The sequence below is a fragment of the Gallus gallus genome, chromosome 3 (assembly GCF_016699485.2).
Source record: "Gallus gallus isolate bGalGal1 chromosome 3, bGalGal1.mat.broiler.GRCg7b, whole genome shotgun sequence".
In the NCBI taxonomy this organism is placed as follows: Eukaryota; Metazoa; Chordata; class Aves; order Galliformes; family Phasianidae; genus Gallus; species Gallus gallus.
The window spans coordinates 64,977,707-65,005,476 of NC_052534.1; the positions used below are offsets into that span (position 1 = coordinate 64,977,707).

Consider the following 27,770-nt stretch of genomic DNA (forward strand, 5'->3'; position numbering starts at 1 on the left):
TTTTTATTTTATTTTATTTTATTTTATTTTATTTTATTTTATTTTATTTTATTTTATTTTATTTTATTTTTCTTCTTATTTTGAAAAGCCTCCTGTGGTGGTAGAAACAAGTAGCAGAAAGTAAAACTATGTTGTAAAAACTACTGTTGTTTTCCGTCTTCACCTAAATGTTAATGTCACAGAAGTAGTAAAGCAGACACTTCCAAAATTATGCACATTTACCCAACATTAAATGAAAAAAATCTGTTGATATTTGAGCCGGTTCAAACACACTGAAGTTCATCATGGGTGACTGGTTTTTCTACATTCCTGTTTTCCAACACTGAGAGATATGCTTGCCATAAAAAGCATAAAAATAATAGAAATAACAGAATGAGAAAATAACTTGTAGCACGTAAAGTGTCTGAACTATCAAGTTGGTTAACCACATGAAGGGTTTAACTTACATCTTCTGTACACTATTATCAAGACAAAAATCAGAGCAGAAATGAACTGGGTTTAAACCAGTCAGTAAGTTAAATTTTACCACATGTACAGCAAATAATTTCTGGCAGGTGGCAGGTACTGGAAAATAAAATATTAATCATTTTGGCCAAATGAGTTTGCCAAGTAATTGCCAAACTGTGTGGCCTCAACTGTCAGGAGCAGCTTTTCAAGCAATAAACACACTAAGATAATAATTAAATAACAAAACAAAATGAATCCATGTTTTACAGACAGTTGTCCAAAAGACAACTCCAGCAGTAGAATTAATAACACTGTCATGACTGGTTGCAAGTACACAAGCAAGTCCTATCAAATGCTATTGAATTATCCAGGTAAGGAAGAATAATGCAAATTTTATATCAGCTTTTGAGTGAAGTGTTACAATAAAATAAATGAATGTAACAGATTACAATGTACAAAAGGCTTACTTAACTTTATTTTGTAAGATAGTAATCATAATCACACTATAACACAAGCTACTGCCATCATACAAATATAAGCTTAATACACTCTATGATATAACTAAATAAGTGTGTCAGTATTTTACTTTTGTTTCCAAAATATTGGTACAGGAAATTTCAGGAGCTGATTTGTGTAGCATCTTAGCAAATTTGAGTTTTATGTATGTGGGGAACTAGCTTTCCTAGTCATAAAAATCTTCCCTTAAGATTGAACGTAAGTTATCATTTTTTCTGTCAGTGACAATTTTAGTGATTTTGTTGAAGATACTTCCAGAAAGGAAGCTCTGGACTTTGTTACAGCCACATCAGTTATGTCAACTCAAAGGCAATTTCTGGGCCAATTTCTTGAGTAAGGTCTGTCTGCTTACATGATTTATGCAGCAAGTGCTTATTCCAGGATGAGAAAGGAAAGTAAATATGGAAGAAAAAAAGCCCACAAAGATAAGTTTATACGTTCTGACACAGAAAACTCTTCTGCTATCTCAAAACTTGGAGTCTGACTTTGTCTTCATTGCAATCATTTTTACAAACTTCTGGCTATAAAGATTTCCTTTGTGGGAGAAATGTCATGATTACAAAGAAATCCAAATCAGTCCAAGATCATTTTGCCAATTGTTTTGCTATGCAGACAAAATAGAAATCTCGTGAATCTCAGCAATATCTTTAAGGTGGAAAATTCTCGGCTGGATCAAGGTCATAATTCTATGAACTCTGCTTTGGGGGCTGTTAATTAAAAAGTCTTTGGCTAAAACCACATTGAGAGGAAGAACTGGAATCCAGGACTCATCCTTCTAGCAGAGTGTGCTTATTTGCAGATGCCAGAGTCTGCGGTCTGTGTTCTTCACTAGGCCACCAAATATGTCCAGCCTTTAGCAGGAAGACGGAACAAAATATCCAATACAGAGGTTAATTTCATCCACTTCTGACAAGACTTTCCTGTTCAGAAAAGAAGGATTAATAAACCACAGTCACTCACTGTCTAACCACTAGTCTGGTAAGTAAATGAGGTGCCTTCTCTTTATTTTTCTTCAAGTACCTGAATGCAATTGTATTCACTCCAGTCCCAAAGAGCAACCAAGTCACCTTGGGCAGCACTTCAATCTGAAGAAGGAATCCAGAATATCCTTCCCAGTGGTGTTCTTGCTGGCAGGCATAGACTTTCTGCTCTTGGTATGCTGAGCATCATATATCTTATTGTAAAGCTTTTATGTTCATCTAGCTACCTTGCTCGACAGTATAAATTACTCAAGGGGTGTGAGATGACTCAGTCTATTGATTACCAGTCTGAGGATCAAGGAATGTCTTAGTGAATTTGACAGGCTCAAGCATAAAATCTAATTTTATTGTAAGGGAATTGTATTTTTTTTTCTACTTCAAAACTTTTGAATAAATTTAATGTTTTGTAAAACAATTAGTCTGGTCTTTGAACACTGTTTGAAGGGATCTGTAGTTATGACAACAAGTATGGCAGAGATGGAATCAGAAGGTTATGTAAGGTGACATACAGAACCACAGGATAACTCAGTATACATACTAAAGATCTAGTACACTTGTAGGTAATGACAAGTAGTACCCTTTATCCTGTCAAGAAATTGATACATCTTAGGCTTTGACAAAACATGAATTTGTTTCAAATGTAACCTTATAATTAAAAACTTTTTCATGATCTAGTTTCAATTCGGAAGAATTAATGTAAGTCAACAAAATAGAGAGCAATGTGCATAATTTAGAGCAAGTTCCAGAACTTCCTTGACACAAAATTAGTGGATTTTATAAAACTACATTTCTGACTGACACACTAGAGATCAATTTTTAAAAGTCATTATCTTAAAAATCTACAGATGTCTATATCACTATTCTAGTTATATTATATTGACCAAACTTCCATCAAAATACACAGCATTTTGAATATTCAGCTCTGGAATTCTGTAAATATATGTAACTGAAATTAGAGGAAGTGTTGTTGATTACAGGAAAGCTTATTTACACATAAGAAATCATTAATTTTCTGTATTTTCAGAATGGGTACATTTTAAGTATGACACAAAGTCCAGTCAAACAATTGGAATATTTCCTTTTTATTTCGGTGGCTTTTGTCTGTGTTTAGATGGATAATAATTTATTTAGGAAATTATGCTTATATTTTTATAACCTCTTCAGTAATAAATTATTTGTTATAAATGTTCTATGCCTTGACAATCATTGGCTGTTACTTTTGCTGTTACTGCTCTTAATGCTTCCAAAAACATCATGCATTCTCCTTCCTCTTTATGAAAAAATTCAGATAATTGAATCAAGTGGACCAGAAGGCATTTCCAAGTTTAATCAGGCTCTTTATTTTTTTTTCCTTTTGCTGAGATGCAATTATAATTTTATATTTGTGATTTTTCAGGTTATGATAAACCAAGATTATTTCAATATTGCAACACTAGATGTCATCACATCATGGTACAACATGGTGAAATTATATTTTTTGCAAGTTTCTTGATGTTTGTACCCTCTCAGGTGACTGTGACTTTCAAAATTCACAATTAATCATTGTTTAAAGAGTATTCTGTTTCTCATTAATTTAACAATAGCATGAACTGGTGAACAATAAAAAGAAATGTAAATCGGAGCTGATAAAAATGGAATTCTGAGACTAAGCCAAAATTTCTAGTAAAATTTTATTTTAAAATTTTCATTTAAAAAATGATTTCAAGTGTATATAAATATTCATTTGTGTTCATTTATGCTAGTTATTTAGCTTTCTGTAAAATGCTATTTCAAACAGAAATAATAGTTTTCCTTGAAATCAGCTTGTACCACTGCAATATGAAGTAGATTTCAATTTACAAGTAATGGGTTTTTAATAAGTATACAATTTTTCATTTTTCAGTATAACTATTATTTCTCTGCATGCATGCTTGTGTAACTTTGTTCACTGGCTTTGTTTACACTGGGCCTGAACTGAGCTTTGTACCAGGCTGCTGCAAATCCAGGTCTCTTAAATTTAATTAGGTGACAATATGAAAAATGCAATGTATTTTATAAATTGGTTCTTAGTATGATTTTAGGTCACACCACAGATCTGCTGTCCCTGAAACAGTGTTTAGCAGATGCTTTCTTCAACTGTGCTATTCATGCCATACATTTTGGTTTAGAAAATATGTTGATAGATTGTTGTTTTCTGATGCCCATTCTGCTTAATAATAATACAGTAATTACTTTTTTAAAATGCCCTGCTCCTCAAAGCCATACTCTCCCATACTTGGAAAGCACAGGAAATCTCCAGGGAATTTCAGCTACCTTTCCTCACTTCTTCTTATCCCTTCCTTCTCTGCCACATCTTGTTACTGCACAGGGCACCAAAAGGAAAACTTCTCAATTCCATAAGCTTAGGTAAACCCATTCATAAAAGCTGTTAATCCCAGTAAATCAAAAATTGGAAGGCTAATCTACAAAGTGACTGCAGCATCTATTTTAAAGGCAGCTATGTGTTCTTCCTTCCCATTTTCAGATGGTGAGGTAATTACCAGTTCTGAATCTAATTTGTAAGTACTGAATTAGCTATTTAATTCAGCATTTTATTCCATAAATCTTTAACAAAAAAAGTAATTAGAGCTTATGAATAGGTAACTGGATCTTGGGCTAATAGCACCAGGTTTACAGACTAAATCTCACCTCATGCTTTTTTACCGTTAGTCTGATTTGCACCAAATTTTGTTCAGCACAACAATCTGAGAAATTATTGCAGACTGGACGAGATCATGATGTTTGGGGTGTTTTTCATGTAGGCCTTGCATTTCCTGAATATCTGGTCTACCGACACCTCTTCCTCTATTTTATAAGAAAAAGGAAATTAAACTTCTCTAATGAAGATGCCTTAGGCACAGATTATGAATCTCAGTCTCAGTGGCAGTTTCACAGTGGCAACACTGAGGCACACTGCTTTTATTTGCAGTTCTCTTTGGCCACTTCATTCTCACACATTCCAGCACTACAGCATACTATCACGCTTAAAATCCTTAGATAAAGGATAGGAGAAAGTGATACAGTGCACTTTACATGCTTTGTTGTTTTTAGTATGTCCACTTCATACATTTCCCTTGCTTTGCTGATTCCCTTTATAATCACTGGCATTGTAATTTTATTCATATTATATATTTTTTTCCATTGACCATTTCACTTTTGACTTGTGTTTTATATGAGTCTAAGTGGTATAGTTCATAATAACTGTTGCATTAATGTTTACTGTGGTTACAAATGTCTATTAGTTATTTGGATTTTAAGATAAGTAAATGTTATTGGCTATCTGATTTTATCTTGTTTTACCATATTCTGTGGATTTATTCATGTATTTTACACTTTTGTCAATTCTTTCGTGTATGAATTCCCACTCTGACATTTTTTTGATATTACCCTAATATTCTTATAGAATGAAAACTAATTTCTTTTGATGGAACCGCAGATGCAGGGAGCTATTCCCCAGAGACTTCTTAGCTCTCAAGGCCTCCTTGCATTATCTTATGACCTTGTTGTCAGTTATTTCCATGGCTGAAATCAGTTTGAGTGCAGGAGATTGTTTCAATTCTGTTGACTGTTTGCTTGCTCTGCTTTAGTGATTCCTTAACTGTTATGGTTTATTTGGGATAGCATGAGGAAGGTAGCCACCTACAAGACAATTAAAGAGGCTGAGTTTCTCAAAATTGATTCTTACATGTTTTTTTGTTTGTTTGTTTGTTTGTTTTGTGGCCTTCTGAAAGGTAACACGAAAATTCATGGTGATTTGCTGAATAACTTGGAATAGTTATAGTATATTATTGTTATAGTATAGTATATATAATAGTCAGAAAACAAGAAGGAAAGCTTTATCATTATATCTCAGAGAATTATTAAAACTCTAAATCCAACTTACTGCTACTGTCCTGAACAAAACCTTCAAATTCTACTTTATCAATATTCAGATGCTCTTGCAACAGAAGCCAAGGTAGAGAATATATTTAATGTTATTATTCAATTCTTATCAATAGCAAAATGAAAATGAAGAAATGAGGAGGTTCTCTGTCTCTTTCTAACATCTCCTATCCAGTCAATAGACAAAATGAGAAAGAAACAGTAATTATTTGAAGCAAGCAATTTATTCCCTTATACTTTGAATTCAATAAAAGAAATATATATTTATTAATTCATCTTCTATTAGAAGACATTTAACGAACATTTTATTCAAATATGAATAGAGAGAAAGCATACTAGTGGCCTAAAGTCTTCATGATTTGGCACTTAATTGCCTAAATTCTTTAGTTTTGTTATTCTAGAAACTGTTTATGAAACTGCTTTCAAATAATATATCTAAAATGTTGCAGTTTTAGGGTTCCAAATTCATGCTAGTTATTGCTGTTAAAACATAAATCTTTGATTACAGTCAGCACACAGGAGTAGATCTGTCTTTATGGTCATCAGATATGGAGGCTTGTTCTCACTGTTGTGAAAAGAGACAAAAGACGTTTTATCAGTCAAACTTACACACTACTGCATGATTTTAGAATATCTGCTTTGACAGAGTTTTGGAAAGCTGGTGAAAATCATATGAAATCTTAAAATAGTACCTGAAGGTTGAGCAAAAACACAGAGCCTAGTCCTTCCATGGAAACTGTGTGGGTGCAAGGATCTAGCAGTCTATTACAACCCACCTATGTCTGCAAGATGCATTAATGACACAAGTACTGGGTGTAGGCAGAAAAGAAGAAATTCAGAGCAAAAAAATATTACTCATTACAGAACTCAGACTGACACTCAGGTTTTGTAGGTACCTCATGTTGGAAATATAAGATAACATATTCATAAGTGCTTCCGCTCATACTGTTATAGTATGTACAGACTTAACCCTCCAGGAGTTTCAGTCTGATTGCATTTCACGCACTGTTTCCACTTTACAGCTATCATTTTAGTCAAGCAGAAAAATCCTTTTATTATGTATTTAACTATTTTCAAATTGCAAGACTGGAATATCATAAAATATTTCCATAACAATTATTTCAACAGTTTCAGCTACAGGGAGTTTTGAAGATGACAAATTTATGGATGCAGTTGTATTGAATTTATTATTGTTCTTTAATAGATGCCTGATGATGAGTTTTGATTTCACTTATGAGTCCTTTACCTTGAGAGAGGTGAGATCATGTATGTGTTCTGTCATTTGCCAAGGAAAAGACTGTTAAAAGGATTATATGACCAAAGACAATTAAAAAAAAATAATTCTGAGTGCCATTATTTACCTGCATATAAGGGCTACTCGTATGTCAATATTGAATTAAAGCGGAGTTAAAAGCACCATGGAATTTCATTTTGAATGCAGTGAGCAGGAGTTGTCATAAATACTGATGTATTTTATTAAGTTTCAGTATAACAATAATAGCTGATTTTTTACTTGTTTACATAAGGAAGAAAAGTAATACAATCATAGAGTCACCAAGGTTGGAAAAGAACTCATCTGGTCCAACCATCCAGCTACCACCAGTATTTCCCACTAAATCATGTCTCTCAGTACAACAGCTAAATGTCTCCTGAACACCTCCGCCACCTCCTTGGGCAGCCAGTTCTAGTACCTGACCACTGAGAAGAAGTATTTCCTAAGATCCAACCTGAATTTCCCATTTGCAAATCCCTCTAGTCCTATTGCTAGTTAAATGGGAGAAGAGGCTGACTCCCACCACATCACAACCTGCCTTCAGATAGTTTTAGAAAGCAATATGGTCTCCCATGAGCATCCTTTTCTCCAGACTAAATAATCCCAGTTCCCTCAGCTGCTCCTCATAAGGTTTGTGCTCCAGATCCCTTACCAGGTTCACTGCCCTTCTCTGTGAACACACTCCAGGGCCTCAATTTTTGTCTTGTAGTGAGGGGTCCAAAATAGAACACAATACTCAAAGTGCAGCCTCACCAGAGCTGAGTAAAGGGGAACAATCACTTCCCAATTCCTGCTAGCAATGCTATTTCTGATACAAACTAGGATGCCATTGGCCTTCTTGGCCACCTGGGCACACTTCTGTCTCATGTTCAGCCAAGTGTTGACCAGCACCCCTAGGTCCATTTCTTCAACACAGTTTTCCAGACACACTGCCCCAAGACTTAGTGTTGCTTGGGGTTGTTGTGGTCATCCTCCAGGACCCAGCACTCGGTCTTGTTGAACTTCATCCCATTGACCTCAGCCCAACTATCCATCCTGTCCAGACTCCTCTGTAGGGTCTTCCTAACCCCAGGCATATCAGCACTTCCTGCCAACTTGGTGTCATACAATCTTTTGTTTCAGAACATAAGTTTTTCTCTTAGAGATAAATGAAAATTATTTTTCTTGCAATACATACTTTGTGAAAAAAATTAACAATTTTTAATACTGTAGTTCAATTTAATTTGCATTTCTTTTATTCTTTTGAGGATTAGTATATTTAGTAGTACATTAATATCCAGTTATTTTTACTCTTTTTTAATACACTTGTATTTACATCTCAGGGATAAGGTGTATAAACATTTCAGGACTTCTTTGTTTGTGTACAGGTTGCTGTCCAGTGAAAAAAAAGGGAGCATGCATTATGTGTAAGATAAATATTAGTTGTATGGAGTTGTTTTATTTTTTATAATACATCTACACACTTCCACCAATCCATCTTTTTAAGAACAATAAATCCATATCCATTATTTTACTTACATACATTTTGTTAATGCTGTTTAGCCCATCCCAAATACAATATTAGCAATAGGTCATCACAATTTCTCACATTTTATTGGGGTATCTGGAAAACCTTTCATTATTTGCACAAGATTACATAACTCACCCTGTTGATAGACTTTCACACGTGTTCTGCCCATAAAGTGGTATGTTATGAGCTAGGACAAGAGAGCCCAAACATTTAAGAGTGTTTGGTAGAGCTTTTTCACTTTTTCACAAGAAGGTTTATCCTTCTATACTACAAAAGGTCAGCTAGTGCTCAAGGGAAAACTAAGCTTGAGAGAAAACAGGTTAAAGGGGTCAGCTTTAAACTTGAGCATTTCAGTGAAAATATACTGGGTCAGTGAATACTGTGGCCTGTAATATTCCTTCTTAGATTGCTCAAAGGTTTTGAAATCAAAAGAGACGCAGAAATTATACAATAAAGCATATAGAAATTGATAATTCTGAGTAAAAAACAGGAAGGCAAATTATGATGTAGCATTATTAATATAGCATAGAAAACAACTTCACAAAAAAATATTAAGAAGCAAGAAACACCTTCAAGTGTAGCACACAAAAAGAAAAAATAACATAGAAAGAAAAGTTAACTAATCATAAATGATTGTCCTAAATTCTAAGCAGGTAGTGCTGATTTCTCACAGATCTTATTCTGAATAGAGCTAAGAACCCAGATAAGATTTATGCAGTTCAGATATCAGTGGTGTGTGAGTATACTATAGTGATAAATAACTTACACTGCTACTGTCACTGTGAACGTGATTAAATCCTGCTCTGAAGTGTGGAAAAGGATGAGTAAGCACGTTAAATATACAAATTCACTTTGACATACAACAATGATTTTGAAATGAAAGACATAACCACTGACAAAAGCTAGATGTTCCATAATTCCTTTCTTATTTTTCCTATTTTCTACTTTCCCCATTTCTTATTCTTGTGGGAAATTTAAATGCTTTAAAATTCCAGAATGGAAGATCTCCTAATAACAAAACCAAAAGAAGCACTATTATTTTATTGGAGCACTCTCTATTTTTACTTCCATGACAAAATAAATAAATAAAATCTTCAGATTTACACTTGCATATCTAGTCATGCTTGATATGAGCCATGTGTGTAGATCTGTACCAAGTAAACCATGAAGAAAAAAAAATGAAAATGAGAACAGGTTTTCTGGAGGAAATGCATCTCACCACCTTTTGATTGTCACTTGTGACAAGTGGACATAGTCCTTGTTGTATAGTAAAAATGAGATGTGATAGCATGCCTCAGTCTAATGCCATGTTCTGTGTCTCCTTTTCTGTTTCTCACTTCTTTGGTTCTGGGTCAGCAGAATTCCAGCCACTGTCCACATCTCATCTTCAGGATTGCTGTTTGGCTAAAAGAATAGATTCAGCAATGTCCAAGGCTGGTATATTCACACTGTATTTGGTTCATAGCTTCTTCGTCTTTACAATTGGGCCAACCGTTTGATGAGGCAGTGATAATGCCATCATCAGTTCATATTGAAAGTTCCTGCTAAGTTAATTAAACTAAAAAAGCACATCAACTATCAGTGGTTTTGTCTTTCTGCCACGTAATACAATGGAGCAGGTTCTGAACTCTGTGAGAGCTTACACTACAAAGCAGTGTCTCACACAGCTTGTACAGAGCCAAGTTGTCTGTTGATGTCATCACCATGCCAGAACTAATTAAGCTCAGAACATTTTCTAGATAAGACTAATGCAATGTTCCATAAGTAAGAACAAACTTCATCAGATCAGAAAACCTCTTGGCCTTGATGTCTTCACATACACAAGGACAGATCTGTCCCACTTTTCTGAAGCATGGTAAATACATTTTTTCCTTCCAGTTATGAGAAAAAAATTAGAACAATGCAATCTTTGTAAGCCAATTTATGATATGAGGGGAACTATCATTTAGGAATGTCATATTCTTAGTTTACCCTTTGTCGTTCCTTGATGACAGATTATGGCATGGATATTTAAAATGCATGGGGTTGGTGGGAGACTTTAATATTTTAAGACATAAAATCATTAATTTTGCAAAAAGTTGAGGCCGAAGGGAAATTATCGGTTAAAAAACGACTTGTAGTAGTGTCTATATGAAAAAAACTACTGGGCATATTCTCTTCCACTCTGTCAGTTTGACTGTGCATCAGCTGTCTGGGATGCTTGCTCTGATGCAAGAAAGGGACTTTGTAACAGCTTACAAAGGGAACATGAGTAAGCAGTGTTTGGGTTACAGACTAGGGTGGTGATGTACAGTAAAGTAAAAAATCTGTATTCATACAAAAGCCAACTTTTTAATGCAACATTACTTTTAGGCTACATGTCAAGTATGCAAACATATAAAAATAATTAAAAAGTCTGTAACTTGTTTATCATCATATGAAGAGTAAAAGTGTCAAGATTTCATCAAGTTTGAACATTCATTCAATTTATTCTGCAGTCATAATCTAGTGAAAATACTGATTCTAGTGAAAATGATCCTTCCTTATATTGAGCAGTACTAGATACTCTCTAGGAGTAGATTCCTATCAGACAGGAGGGAATTAGTGATGCTGAATTGCAAAGGATCTTAAATGTACTCTGTTGTTTGCATACACCAGTTCTCAAATATTATAATACAGCAACTTTTCCCAGAAAATATACTTCTCTAGCATTGTATAGTTTCACAAAATCTCATTGTAATAAGAGCTATCTCCGGGTTCATGTCAGTCTTTCTCTACTCAAAGTTGTGGACAGTAATTTTAACAATAGAATCTTTATTTTATTTTATTTTATTTTATTTTATTTTATTTTATTTTATTTTATTTTATTTTTTGTTCATTGCATTTTTTTAAGACAAAAAAAAAGACAGTAAATTGTGTAGTGTAGCATCACTGGCTGATGGATAAAATATTTTTGATCATTTCATAACATGCATTTTACAGAAAGAAACTGCTTCACAGATGGGAGACCCACAGATGTTCTCCCTTCAGATGGGGAACAGTAATTGTGGAAAAAAACTCAGACTTAAACAGTTCAGTATTAGTTAACTAAAATGGGGAGCTGGAAGAGAGTAAAGAGGAAAAATCAAGGAGGCTTTTTCGTGTATGTGTGGTTTCTTGGCTTTGGGGGATTGTTTTTGTTTGTTTATTTTTGGTGGAACATCAGCGTACACATTTTCCATTAGACACTGAAATTTTATCGAAGGTAGACAGAAATACACTTTTAGCTCTGCCTCTTTTATATCTCAGCTTGAACTGGAATAATTTTTTTTCCAAAGGATAAAAATTTTATTCCAAAAACAGTTATATTTCATGTATGCAAAGTTCAGCATTTCAGATCACCTATTTCACTTTGAATTATGGCACAAAGTTTCTTAGTTTTTGCAAATACCATTACTCAGAAAAAATCTCTTTACTTTAGGTTTTAGACGACAAAAATATAGCATGAGAACAAAGTAGGAGAAATACTAAAAATTAATAGTGACACAAAGATACAGAATCTTAAGTTGTTTATGAATGATTTAAGTGAGAATTGGTGAAATTAATTTAATTAATAATCAGAGAATAAAAGCTCCAAATGGTTTTGCAAAGATAGAACCAAGTGAATATAACAAGTCTTTAAACAAAACCCCACAGATTCTATAAAAGGTATATGTAAAGTTAATGCTCAGATGAGATCACTTGGAACAATCCTCTAATTGTCTTACAAAGTAAACTTACAAAATATTTGCTCCTCCTTAGTGAAAGTCATATGAAAAATAGATGACACCTACTCAGTACATTTGCATAGTGAAATAAAATGGATAAATTTGTGATGATAGAAAATTTTTCCTAGACAAAGATTTGAATTCTTGAAGGAGCCAGAGGAGTTGTGAAAGAAATGTCAAAGTAAGAATTCTTTTTACTGGAACAGGTATATGAATGTATTTTTGTATATTCAACCCTTTCATTATTAGTAAATACATATTAAATACATAAGATATGTATAATATATTTTATATTTTATACATTGTGTTTGTAATTTACATAAGAAGCCTAAATGCATATTTAGAAATAAATGTAACTGAGCAGTACAAATACAGGTAGTAGAAGGAAAAACTTGCCTTACTATGGAGTATGATTTTTGTTTTATCCTTTTGTGTGAATGTGTGTTCACAGAAGAACACCGAAGGGATTTAGTCTATGACTGTCAGAGAAATTTCAATTTCAAGGGAGTATGCTAGATATAAGAAATAATTAGGACATAAGAAAGCTAAATTGAAGCAGACTCATTTACAAAGCACAAAGTGTAGCTGTCAGATGATGGCCTACACTGAATCACCCATGAACTACTCTGTTTGAAGTTCACTACAGAGAGAAATAATAAATTGTTAAAGTAATTCTGATTTAGCCAAATATATGCTGCTTTGCTTGTGACTGATACCTGACAAGCAGTAAAGCTATGCTACACTTTGAGTTGTGCATTCTTACTTTCAATTACATGAGGTCCTCCATTACTCAAGTTGCTTCATATTTCTCTTCTGATACTAGAGGAATTTTCACTGCAAAGCTACCAGATTTACTTATCCTCTCTTAATCCTGGAAATGAAATTGCTGGGGAGGACATATAGGCATATCCCATAAGGAATTTCAAGTTCATGTAGTTTCATGCATATAGTATTTGAAAAGAAGTTTATGGATCTATTCTAGGAATATTCCTGAAGGTTTCACCTGACATATCTGAGAAATAATGAATTGAAAATAGCTTAAGTTCTTATAGACACTTGGAAAAAAACACCTAGAATATAATTATTATCTGGTGTTCTATTCAAGATGAGAAAAATGGTTTATATGTTTAAATGTGAGTCAAAACAATTCTCATCATTTGTGTTGTTCAAATTTATCTTTGTAAACTATTCCATTAGCTTGGTAGAAAAGCATGCCATTTTGTTAAATAATAACCTAGATGTCAAAGAGAAAGTCAAAATGGCTGTCTTTTAAAACGTTAGTTCAACTTCCCTATGAAGTTGGTTGGAAGAAATGTTTCAATAAAAAGAGATACAATTCTAAAAATCAAGGATTTATAACAAAGAATTAGCTTTGGAGCTAGCAGAACAAAACCATATTGATGATTCGTTCAACCCAGACCCACAGACTGTCCTGTGTCTGAAGATATTCATATGCACATTTATCATGGTCCTTTTAGACTTGCCTTGCAGAAAACATACACAGTACTTGAATCAATGTGTAGGCCTTTCTCTCTTGTTTGAAGTGATAAAAGGATCAAATATGTTATAATTAAATATTGTAGCATGAAAAAAATATTAAAGTGAACATGCTTAATTGAATATGATCTACTACTATTGCAAGATATTTGAAATAGAGTCATGCCAAACTTGACACAGAAAACTTTTCTTGTGGGCATGTTGGTCAAATGCTGGGAATTTTGAGTTCTTGAATGCAGGGGATGCTTTGGCAAAAATATTGTTTTCATATGGAAATCACAAATAGAGAGAACCTCGATCTGACAACACATCTGAAAACTCCTATTAATCCTTTGTTGCTGGCATAGTACACTTGGGAATTCAGGAAGTATAGAACATTTCCTGGGAGATCAGATATCAGAGAAGATGAACTCACAAGCACTTTTGATGTAATAAGCTCTAAATAGTTTCAGTAGGTTATGCTTTTTTATCCTCCATTTGTCTTCTTGTGTACTTTTTCTGATATAATATAAAATAATCTAGATTATTACTAAACAATTTGTCTTTTTTGAAGAAATATTAAGGAGGATTTTTTTCAGAAAACCTGCAAAGTTTTGGATTCAACTAAATGCAGGTGACATTTCATTGCTATGCTTTTATACCAAAACACCTCTCTATTGACTGAAGTATAAATATACTATTAACTCACTATAATGCAAAGAAAGTTGACTGATAAGTTGACCCTTATCCTAACCTATATACCTAAAAGAAACACTTGTTTGAAATGGAAGGAGATTTAAATTATTTGTTGCTAAGCTGCTGCAAGTTTTACAGGACAAAATAGAAGCTCTTGAAACACTGAGTTTCATATTTACATGGATATATGTTTATCTGTCATATTTTACAGAGATCTAGATGCCAATAAGGTGTCCAAGGAAAAAGAAAAGTTCCAGAAAATTTTTTGTGTACACATTGTACTATGTTACATGTAACAATATTGTGATTTGTTGATATGCTGAGTGTTTTGCATAGGATAGATATAGATCACTGCTTTCAACCTGTTTCTCTATCTTCAGTCTCTCTACTTTCAAGTTCCACTGCAGTGTATCTCAATATATCAAGATATCAGAGAACATTTCTTTCCTCCTTCCTAGGACTGTTTCTCCTCTAGGACTTCCTGGAATATCTGTAAATTTTAAAGGTTCATATGAGATTATTATTATTATTACAAGATGTTTTCTTTTTAGCTACTGTAGTAAAATTTTCCTGGCACATCTCAGTTTAGTATCTTAACATTCAGATATTCCATTCAAATAATTATCATTGAATTTTCTACAGAAAACTATTTTAAAGTCTCTTTAATTTATTTGCACGATGTTTATTTACATTAGCCTGCAAGAATTCTGTGTCCAACCCATAAAGTATATCTCATTGTAAAGACTTTTTTTTTTTTTTTTTTTTTTTTTTTTTACTGTTTCAATCTTCTCTCCGGTTCTATAGTGCATGCCTGGAACGTTATGAATTTAAACTTTTCATGAAGAATGACTTTTATGACCTCAGCAGCGCAACAGCCAGTAACCTTTTAAATTTTCCAAGTCACAGGCAGTTTTCTCCATTTCTGTGCTGTCAGCATTCATCTGGCAAGTTGTGTGGTTCATCTGATTACCTCTCCTACATTTTAGGCACATGATTTCAGATTATTTTCTGCTGCTTTACCTGCCTTGATCATGGATGGAAGTTCTTTAATGGGTGTTCTTGTGTACATCAACCTATTAGCACGTTAGATTTTTTGTTTGTTTGTTTGCTTTGTTTTTGTTTTGTTTTGTAATCTTGATAAAAAATAGTATACAGTAATAACACAAATTATTTTTCATAGCCTCTTCTGCACTCTAGCTCTGGAGTCTGGTTGACAGTACATTTCTCATAACTATGTTGTTTATTTCATTTTATTATCCACAGATAGTTAAAGGTTAGAGGTAATGAGTTATTCTACACATGAACCATCAACATTTCTCAACAGAGAAATCTATGCATATAGCAATCAAAATGATGCATTCTGCTATAAATATATACATTTGTATGATAAAATTAATAGTTAGCAACAGGACCCAAGCAAGTTAAATTTGCATAAACAGGACAGTAGCTAATTTTTAGGTATATTCACAAATGGGAAACACTGGAAAGTGGGTACGCAGAAGTTCTTGGGATACAGTTCTCATGTAAACAGTATGGAAAATGTGATAATTTCCATATCATTGTCCCTTCTTTTAAACCTGAGCAGCTTACTGTATTCTGCCAGAGCTCCCTTTTGAAGATCAAAATTTTTTAAATCTTTACTGAGCAATGATAAATTTAAACATCTGCTAATGACAAAGCAATATTTGCCAATGTGGGTAGTAAAACTGGTATTAATAGCACTCAGTTCCCTGTAAGTCTTGTCATTAAGGACCAGAGTTGTTAGATGAAATGTAGTTTAGTATTTATCTCACTGCTCCAGACTTCACAGCTTTGCAGAGAATGTATTATTCTATCTATTATCAATTCATTATTTGGCTCCGTTAATAACGTTAGAGTAAACAGTGATCAAAATTCTTATAATGATAGAAGACACAATTTTTCTTCCCTTCGTAAATTATGCACTTCACTGGAGTCTAGTGTATAATATTATATTATATAATATAATATTTTGGAATAAACAAGTTTAAGAACACAGAAGAGACAAACAGCACTTCCTGAAAAACTCATTATCCAGTTGATATGTTTAGTGTTACCATAGTGCATAAATCATCCAGACACTGGGACATAGCCCATGATCACTTTAGATAGACTTGGAACTGCTTTTCACAAAATTTCTGAACTTATTGGATTGGTACAAGTATTGAACAAGTCATTGATATCAACTGGTCCACTTAATTGTTAAGTTTGCTGTCTCAGAGGACTACTGACCTTTCTTATGTCAGTTTTTCAATAACTTCATTTCCAGAGAACACATAATACACTTTGCTATTGTATTGGGATGTTGCACAAACTGTAAAAAAAGATATCTACCTTGTTTCAAGACATTTCTCCATTCACTCAAATTTCAAGAGTCACTTTGACTGGAAGGGACATTAATAATGAAAAAGAATATTTGCAGACTCCTTTTTTTAAGTAGGCCTCTCTTTTTATTGACATCTTCTTTGTTTATGTTAGTACTTCTAATTTGTATGCTACTTGTAATTACTGCTCAGTTGGATGATCCTAGGAAGATTTATGGGCCTCTTAGCAAACACATTTGGATCATGCCCTGCATAACAGTAAAACATCTACTTAACACAGAGTAGCACTGCCCACAACTGCACTTAAAGCAACTTGTTTTGTTGGATCTGCGCCTTAATTCATTGACAAATGCATACAACTACACTCTATAGCAGTTTGGTTTTAATGATTAGTATAGAAAATGAGATCCTCAAATAAAATTTATCTTAATGGTACAACTTTCAAACAGAACCAGTAAAACCAATGAAGCTACACTGACTGATACCACCTGAGAATTTAGTCCAGGAATAATAGACAATAAGACTGCAAAATCACAATTCATAATTACTGTATTCTACAAAGTCAGGCACATAAGAGTTATCACTGGTATATTCACATCTGGGAATGAATAGGAAAGAAATAACAAATCATCTGGAAACTTTTTTTATGGAAAGTGCTTACTAAGGAAAAATGAGGATTACAGTAAGTCAAGCAAAAAATAAATCCACGTGAAAAGAGACATGTGGATAGGTAAGGAAACAACTTTTTTTGCTTCTAGTCTGACAGTAATAATTTTAAACATAGGTTGAATTTTAAGGAGTATACTTTTTGATCTCAAGGAAGAAGATGGGATTTCTTAATTCTAGCCAAGAGAGCAGTAATACAGCCGGGCAGAAAGCTCCTTTGGAGTGAAGTAGGAAGAGACAAAAGATTGTTTTGGGATGGTGCCCTCCCTAAAGTTTCTGGGCATGAACTCTGCACAGACTGTTTGAATCTCCTTGATTTATGTTACAGACCCAATTCTAAAACTTTGCAGAGTCCCACAGAAAACAGTGATAAAGAAAAATTATAATCCTTATATACAGCTGCAAATTTTATTTCCTCATTATGCATTTGCTTTGCAGTTAAAAATGCAAGCATGGCACAAGTTGGAAGAATGCCTTAAAACACTAAGTTATAAAATCTAGTTATTCTTGCAACTACTTGAGAGTTAGTCCCTGCTACCTCACTTGCATCTGCACAAAACCCATGCAAACATTACAGAGGCCTGAAGAAATATTCCACTGTGACAGGGAGCAATCTGGGTATCTTAACATAAGTGCCAAGTAATAACTTATTACTTATTATGAAACCTCGCTTGGGCTCCAGATGCCTCTCTAGAATTCAGTGGATGTCCTACTTGTACTGTGCCATACTTTCTAGCTGTCTGATATCTCAGACAGCTTCAGGAGTCTGCACATTAACGCCTTGTCAGATAAGATACAAAATTCAATCCTAAAGGATTAGGACTCCAGAGAGACCTGGAAAGGCTTGAAAGGTGGGCCCATGCCAACCTCATTAAGTTCAACAAGGCCAATTGCAAGGTACTGCACCTGGGTCAGGGCAGTCCCAAGCACAGATACATATCGGGTGGAAAATGTTTCAGAGCAGCCCTGAGGAGAAGGATTTGTTGGTGAAATTCTTTGATGAAAGATTCAACATGAGCCAGCAATGCGCACTTGCAGCCCAGAAGGCCAACCGCATCCAGTGTTGCATCAAGAGAGGTGTGACCAGCGGGTAAAGGAAGCTGATTCTGCCCCTCTGCTCTGCTCTCATGCACTGCATCCAGTTCTGGAGACCCCAGTACAAGAAAGACCCGGAGCTGTTGGGGCGGGTCCACAGGAGGACCATGGAGATGATCAGAGGGCTGGAGCACCTCCACTAGGAGAAAGTTGTGGTTCTTAAGCCTGGGTAAGAGAAGGCTCTGGAAAGATCTTATAGAGACCTTCCAGTACCTGAAGGGGGCCTACAGGAAAGCTGGGGAAGGACTTTTTATAAGGGCATGTAGTGACAGAATGAGGGTAAATGTCTTTAATCTGGAAGAGGGTAGATTTAGACTAGATTTAGACTAGATGTGAGGAAGAAATTCTTCACTGTGAAGGTGGTGAGACCCTGGAACAGAAAAAAAAAAAAAAAGTATAACATCTGGTGCAGCCTTTCAAGAAATATATGCTGTCTCCAGAATATATAGAATGTATTTTAAAATTAATATCACAAACCATACTGGTAGTTACTAAAGACTGCACTTAATAAAGAAAGATGTCTCTCCTCCACAGAATAGATCCTTACAAAATCACCTGGATCATACTTGCAATTGGATGGGTCTGCAGAAAATTCTAGTTGTCTATACATGTATGAAATAAAAGTTCATCATACACAAACACACCACAAATAAAAAAAATACACTGATACTCCTAAGTACTGAGTATCTTCTAGTTTACAGGCTTTTAATGGGCAGGGAAATATAATGTGTAGAATCTAGCAGTGCTCACAGAAGCATCACTTATATTCATTTTTCATTAACAATGATATTAGAATAAATAAAGCAGGAAAGAGATGAATGCCAAAATCAAAGTTTTAACTTATGTTTATTTATGTCTAAAAATAGTTTCAGTTTCTTCAGTTTCTTTTATTCTCTCAGGCACGAAGCATTTCATTTTACAGATAACTTTTTAAAGGAAAGATCCCTTACATTACAAAGTTGAAGTGTACCTGCAGACCTTGATAATAACAATTGAATTTAAATCAGTAACGTGATTTCCCCATGGCTACTACATTTCATTGTGAATGGGTATGTATTATTTTATAATTGCTGGTCAACCTTTAAAATGTCTGATATTCATCTGAAGTGTCCCAGTATAGTATCTGTTTTGTAGTTGGTTACAATCACTACTTCACACCCTGTGATATAGAGCTGTTGGACTTTAAACAAACAGTAGTTAAGAGGAAACAAATGCAGTTCACTATGAGATGAGAATTCATTTTAACGCTGCCAACTTTACCAAGTACTTAATAAACTTCCTATCAGCCACCAAGATAACACTTGGGAAAACTGTCAGGAATGTGAGATCCAGCAAACCCTTTTTTTCCATCTTTCATATACATGATTGTCATTAACACACAAATAAATACCACCCTTTAGTAGATTTAGTTCATTTTATTAATTAAAAAAAGATCCCAATGGATATTTGTAACCCCTCCAAAATCCAGGAGAGTTTGAACACTTTCTGCCCATACTCTATTTACCCAACCTCCATTAAGGCAGTGTAACTACTTCACCTCAGGCGCTATGCCACCACACACAGCTTTTAATGGCCACATCTCCATCAGGAAATCTCTTTCTCAGGGTACTCCTGTCTTGAGTACTACTGGTGCATTTGCATAAGTGACCATGCAATTAAAACTCAGAAAAGCCGAGGCTGATTCTTCTCAGCCTCTCAGTTCATCCCCAAAACTAGAGAAAGCAAGTTTGGAATTCATGATCTTTCTCCCCAAGGATGTCCTTCAGACATCAATGGCTGGTGTTATTTGCACATCGTTCTACCTAACGCTTTTACTGTCTAGCATTTTAACTGACTGATTACCAAGGAAAAATACTCTCAAAAGGCAGATCTTTTTTACAGTCCTCCCATTTATTAGAAGTTCATCATGACTCAGTATGCTGTGCAGATAAAGGTTCCTCTCATTCCTGTCCCGTTCCTTTCCTCACACCCGTGCCAGATTTGTTGTGATGGAGTGGTGTTGCTAGGCAGCATTTCTGGGGTGCCACTCATGGGATAATGCAACCACTGCTTTCTGACAGAATTTACAATAAAACTAGTTTTTGCTGGTATACGCTTACAGCTATTGCTGCACCTCCAAAGATTATCAGAAATAACAGGAGCCCCTCAAAGAGCACATGGGGCAAGCTTGCAAATGCAGACAGTGTTCAGATGAGAATATCCTCCATGCGTTGGTCTTTGCAAAGTATATCTCTTATCATTTCAAAATGCTCCTGAGTGTTTGAAAAGTAAAAATAATTTAAAAGCAAAAGTGCCAAATTGCTGTAGAAATCTTACAACTTATCTTCATAGCAAGTATGCATTGTATCTCAGCCATCCTCAGAAAAGAAACTGTGATCCACTGTGTGTCAGCCGTCAGAGAATTTTAAGTCATGCACATCAATATCTGACAACTTTTTTTCTATCACTTCTGTCTCTCTGTCAATATTCTTGGTCTCTGTTTATCTGCTGTGATCCTGTGCTTCCTGCACTGTGTGCAAGCCTGCATGGAAGATCATAGATCTCATTCCCGCTTTAGGCTGACCTACATTCCCAAAAAGATTAGGCAGCCCAAAATACAGTCTTTAACTTTCTGGGACACGTCTGAACAATAATAAGCTTCATGAAGAGGAAAACACATTAGCACAAGCTCTACTTCTCATCAGTCTACTCTGCTGGCAGAGTCTCTGAAGTAGTGTTGCCACTGAGGGGCATGTGTACCACTTTCTGATCTTCTGCTGAGTAGTGTTTGACTGGTGATAGCTTGTATTTAACAGCTTTAGAAAACAGCAGCAATCTTGTCAAGGATGTTTTATTTATTCCCCCCAAAAATTATAGCCTGTTTGAAAAAATAAATGAAATGAAATGAAATGAAATGAAATGAAATGAAATAAAATAAGATAAAATAAAATAATGTAAAAAAACAACTCAGATAATAAACCTAGATCATCTAAAACCTAGATGATATTTCAGTTCTTTTGTGCAACACAGACTTTCAGAAACTATAGATTCTTGCAGGTTAGGTTCCAATTACCAATCTGTTAATGAGCTGTAAAAGATAAAATAAATATATAGTATATATTATATGGAGATATATATTCTATCCGTAAACATATATTGTATGGAGATTTAGCTTTCTGTTTTCAGAATGATTCCATGCCTGCTGTATTGCATATTCTGATTAAAAAAAATAAAAATAAAAAATTGCTAATGCGCTTCACAATAATGTCACTTGTTCCTATGTCAGTTCTTAAGTTTGGAGATGATCTTTCTTCTCAGTATTCTTGTATTACACCTTTGCAGAAATATGAATGGATATGATAGCGATAGTCGAGCATGGTAAAGAAATACTTCACAGCTGGGCAGGAACAGGCTGCAGGAATGCAGAAACCCCATGAGAGCTGTCCAACCTGAATGTGGCTGTCCCTGCCTGCCTTGTGAATGAGCATCCACAACAGCAAGCCCCAAACAGGCAGACCAAGAACACTGTCAGGTCCTAGTCGGTGTCAAAGCCTGTAACATGGTGCTTGCAAGAAAACTGGAGCACTAATGTTTTGAACAGCATTATTTATAGTTTCAAAGGTACCTCACACTCAGCATTATTTTAACATTTATGCATCTTCTCATGAGTTCATAGCGTATCCTGCCCTAAAATAGATTTGTTGCAAAATTTTTTTACAACAATCTATTGAACTGAGTAATTTAAATGGGGATAGAGCTGTTTTTTTTTACTTTTTAACTCCTAAGAAATTTCCATCAAAAAGAAATCAATGTTACAGAGTTCTGAACACTTAGAAACTGCTGTTGATTGAAAATGGAGCATGAATCCTAAAATTACATTATATCTGAACTGAAAGAAAGAGATGTATTTTAAAGCAGCATTTCTGAAGAACAGGAAAAAAGAAAAAAGAAAAAAAGAGAGAGGAATAAATGACTGGAGATGCTCACCCTGGTAAAGCAGCTACTTAGGTAGCTGTAGTTAGTACTTCAGGTAGAAAACACTGATGAGTGAAGAATGTTGCCATTGTACCAGGTAAGAAGTCTAACTCAGTTTTAAGTTTCAGAAAAACTTAAAAAAACAAACAAAACAAAAAAACCCCACCTTTTTCCTCTGAGAAGCAGTTTGATCTACAAGGAGATGTTTCATTCAGTTTCATTTTTTTTGTTTGTTTGTTTGTTTGTTTTTCAAGCAGTGATACACTTTTATCTTAGACTTGAATTTACAAGTTTTGATGTTTTGAATTAACCAGAGTTGGGCATCTGCAAAATTCTTTGTTCAACTCTTGATTCCTTTTACATGTAACCAATTTACAAGATACTCAGTTTAGTATCTTGTAAACTCAGTTACTCATGTTGCTGGCAGCACTTTATGAACACCATGTACTGCCCACCCTGTGCAGATATGGGTATGTCATTATGGGGATGTTCTTGGCAAGTCCCCACATTGATGGTTTCTGCTCTCCCCAGTACAGATTTTCTTTTCCTATATTCTTTTTCAGACTGACTTCTTTCTTTCAAAAGTATCTATGAAGTTCCTGGTTAATTTCTAATCTGGCTAATGATTCTCTTCCTCTTTAATACGATGTGTTTTTGACTAAAAGCTTCCAGACCACTTTTTATAGTCAATACACAGACACACACACAGTTTCACAGAATCACTGAATCACAGAATCATAGTGGAAAGGACCTCTCAAGATCATCAAGTCCAACCAGCTGATAAAACATGTTCCCTACAGTAGGCTGCATAGGAAAAGCTTCCAAGCCGGTCTTGAATATCTCCAGAGAAGAAGATTTTATAGCTTCTCTGGGCAACCTGTTCCAGTGTTCTGTCACCCTCACAGTATAGAAGTTCTTTCTCATGTTCAGATGGAACTTGTGTTTAATTTTGTGCACATTGTCCCTTGTCCTGTCACTGGACAATGCTGAAAAGAGCCCGGCCCCATCCACTTGACTCCTGCCCCTTAGGTATTTATGAATGTTGTTAAGGTCCCCCTTCTCAGCCTTCTCTTGTCCAGGCTGAAAAGACCCAGGTCTCTCATCCTTTTCTTGTACAGGAGATGCTCCAGGCCCCTCATCATCTTTGTAGCCCTCCACTGGACTGCTTCTGGAAGTTTCCCAACTTTCTTGAGCTGAGAAACAGAGAAATGGACACAGTAGTCCAGATGTAGTTTCACCAGGGCAGAGTGGGATAATAACACCCTTTGACCTGCTGGCCACAGTTTTTAAAATTCCCCAGGATACCATTTACCTTCTTGGCCATGAAGGCATACTCTTGGCTCATTTTAAGCCCATAGTCCATCAGAACACCCAGGTCCTTGTCTGCAGAAATCCACTTTCTCAACTTCTCAGGTGGTGTTAAGTAGGCCACTCGACAAGGGTATCTGTGGAGGTACCCTCAGACAAGTCCAGACACAGAACTCATCCCAGGTCAAAATCCTCATAAAATTATGTCCTTGATATGCTACAAGTTCAACAAGGAAATGCTACTGGTTTGTTTCATATCATACAATAGTACCCTTTCAGACACTTTCATAAGACTGGAATACAATTTTCTCCACCAGATTTTTCTGATATTTCTAAACTAATTGAAATGAAGGAAGTGAAAAATTAATTTATGAGATGTTCTCATGAGATACAATTCTGCTGGAAAACCTTCCCTGGTTTTGAAACATACAGTAAGATTTCAAGAAGATCTCATCATTCTCAATACTTTAGTACAGGTTTGGAAATCAGCATTTTGAAGGCTTGTCAATCAGTGCATATAATTGCATTTAGGTATTTATCAATAAGATTTTTTCAGTATTTATATGAGAGGTGTATTAGATTGCAAATTCTTTCTTCAAAGTCAAGCTTACATTAGTGATCCAGATACACAGAGATTGTATGTTGCCTGTTGTGATTTATACTGCATTTTACACTTTGATAAAACATATAGCAGGCAACAAAAAGGACCATGCAATAGTTTCTGCAGTGCTCCATCAACATTTTATAAGAGCACTGACAACAAGAGGCCTGCCCAAAAATGCAAGTACTTAAAAAGAGTTAGGGATTGCAATGGTGGAGTGAGATACAGAAAAGATTCCTAATTTGCTGTGTTTTTTGTTTGTTTGTTTTGTTGTTTTTTTTTTTTCCCCTAGGAGATATTAAACTCATATTATTACTATAGAAATTGCTTCACAGGAAGATTCCTTTAGGCAAACTAAATTTCTGTCCACAAAGATCATTTTGGTAATTGATGTTCTACTGATTTCCGTAGGAAAAAAAAAACAACCACACAACACAAACAACAAACTACTGTATTGTTTGTTTGTTTGTTTGTTTGTTTTACGCATCTTTTTCACTGGTAAAGTCTCTTGCGCACAATGCTGGTTTTCTTCCTGAAAACAGCTAATTGAACTCTGCTGAATAGTATGATGATGCCAGCAGCTGTATTATGCCAAGATTTTTCACTTCTTGCCTAAGACTTAATTTTAAAGTGTCTGAGCCTTGAAATGGCTTACACCATAGTGCTTTGAAAAAATTTGTTAAAATGTTAAAAAATGTTAAAAAATTGGAAGTAATGACCTCTCTTAGTGTCGTTGACAATAATTTGGATGTTATCAATATCTTGTTTGTAGTGAAGTAATAGTGATGTGTCTTTTACAACAGTGCTTTTTATTTCCTAGAAAACATTTCCAAAGATATATCTTGGCAGGTGGAATAGCATAGAAAAGCAAGTTGATCAACTCCACATTTTTGTAAGGGATATATGAATTTTCTCAACAATTTAATACACGCACACAGGCAAGACAAGGTCCAGAAGAATAACTGTCTGTTCAAACATATCCATTATAGGATTCTCACTTCTCGCATTTCAGTAAATAACTGAATACAGTATAAACAAGTTGTTCATAGAATGGGTGGATTCAAGCATTAGCTGTGGTGACTGTGTTTTGGGGTTTGCAGCAAGAAGAGGATTTGCTGAGTCAGAGAATTATAAAAGAAATCAAACATCTTCTCATAAATACAATGTTCTAGACTTCAGAAAAATAATGAAATTGGTGTCAGAAAAGTACAGATGCAGCTGATGTTGCCTCAAGACCAAGGCAAGGGCAGAATAAATACTTGCTGCCCTGTGATACCATGGCAAGAGTTTTGCTTGGTTCTCTGGAAGGCTTCACATCTGTAGATGTCATGTGTGTGTCCAGCCAGGTCTCAGGTTTCCACTTTCACTTTCATTCTTGAAACAGGAAAGAGAAGTTGCTTTTTCTCCTTCAAGCAAACCTATGATTAAAAGCCTGCAGAGGATGTTCTTTTCCTGTTTTTTTTAAAAAATATGGGCACAGGTGAATTTGGTGATTATATAATATTCACAGGTCTCCCAAATTCTCATTTAAAACTTCCCAAAAAGCTCCGAGCAGCAGCCTGGATTTACAGTGAATGCTAAAGCACGAAGAAATAATGTATCCAGTAGCGGCAAAGCTTGCTTTCTGTTGGCGTCTGGAACTTTTTTCTTCCTTCCATAAAAGCAGAAGAGTCACAGAGCCAGATAATTGAACTGCCAAGGAATTTACCCAGTGGCTTAGGTGCAGCCTACTGTTTTCATACATGCTCTCTCTAGAAATGCAGGATGTCTACCCTACCTCTGTGCTCTTACTATCCATATCTGCTGAGAATGTGAGCAGATAGGTTCATGACTTAATTATGCTTCTCTTTGCCAGGTTGTCAAATCAGCTTTTTTTTCTTCTCCTCAGATATAAACAAGACATAAATCTATCCTTTGCTGGTCTGCACTCATTCTAATGCTACCCAGCCCATACTGCCTCACAGGATTATAATTTCTGCAATTCAAATAAGTTTACATTAAAAATATAAAAGCAAACTGTTAAGAGGTCAAGGTTCATCAAGGGATTTCCAAAAGCTTCCTCAGTTATTGAGAGAGAAGGTAAAATCACCAGGTAAAAATTGGGTCATTTTTGAAATTGTGATGCATATGTGTAAATCTTCTTATGCATTTAAAGAGATTGAATGTCAGCAGAAAGGATATATCCCTGCTGCACTTATTATGTTTTTTATTCTCTTTTTATTCAGAAGACAGTTTAAAATTATTTTACTGATTCACTTCTGTGATAGGAATTGAAATAAAGCTGATGGTTAAATATTTGCCCTATTTTATAAGACAAAAGTAAATCTGGGGAACTTGCTTACTAGAAAAAATACCCAGAAAACAAAACTTTAAACAGTGCAGGAAAGTCCAGACAGAGAAATAATATTCACTTCACAAAGCTGGCAGTGAGGATCAGCAAGTTGTGATTTTAGTTTCTCATAGTACACAATAACAACTCAAATTCCCATAAAATCTACACATGAGCAACAACAACAATGTAGGAAGCAGTCACACGAGTAGGATTTGTTCCTCATCCACTGAACAGACCACCTGTCAAATCCGTATATTTCCTATTTGGAGAGAAGGATGTTGTGGGGGAGGCATGTCAAAGGCCTTACTGAGTGACATCAATGAACATCAGTAGTAAGCTATTGATTACACAAGTACAACTATGATTCTTTTTTGGAATTTTATTTTCACTTAGAATCATAGGATCATAGAACTGCTCAGGTTGGAAACGACCTTAAAGATCATCGAGTCCAACCACAGCCTAACCATACTACCCTAACTCAAACAACCCTCTGCTAAATCATGGACATGAGCACTACCTCCAAATGGTTTTTAAACACATCCAGGGATGGTGACTCAACCACCTCCCTGGGGAGCCTATTCCAGTGCTTAACCACCCTTTCTGTAAAGAAATTTTTCCTGATATCCAGACTAAACCTCCCCTGGTGCAACTTGAGGCCATTTCCCCTTGTCCTGTCGCCTGCCACCAATGAGAAGAGACCAACCCTGCTCTTGCTGTAATCACCTTTCAGGTATTGGAAGAAAGAAATAAGGTCTCCCCTCAGCCTTCTCTTCCCCAGACTAAACAGCCGCATTTCCCTTAGTTGCTCCTCACAGGGCATATTCTCCAAGCCCTTCACAGCCTTGTTGTCCTTCTTTGGACTTACAACATATATTCATCATATTTGGTGAAAAGAATACAGTGGGATCTCAACATGCCTTCATTAAAGTTATTTCAGTCTTAAATTTTC

The 27,770-nt window shown here is 35.1% G+C and overlaps 1 long non-coding RNA gene across 1 annotated transcript in view; it reads left to right on the forward strand.

Annotated features, from left to right (window-relative positions):
- The first annotated feature begins 1,783 nt into the window (after positions 1 to 1,783).
- The window catches only part of LOC101751140, a 119,405-nt gene continuing 93,418 nt past the window's right edge, over positions 1,784 to 27,770 (forward strand). Inside the window, exon 1 of the long non-coding RNA XR_006938731.1 lies at positions 1,784 to 1,941. This is a non-coding gene — a long non-coding RNA (uncharacterized LOC101751140). The remainder of the gene's footprint in view (positions 1,942 to 27,770) is intronic.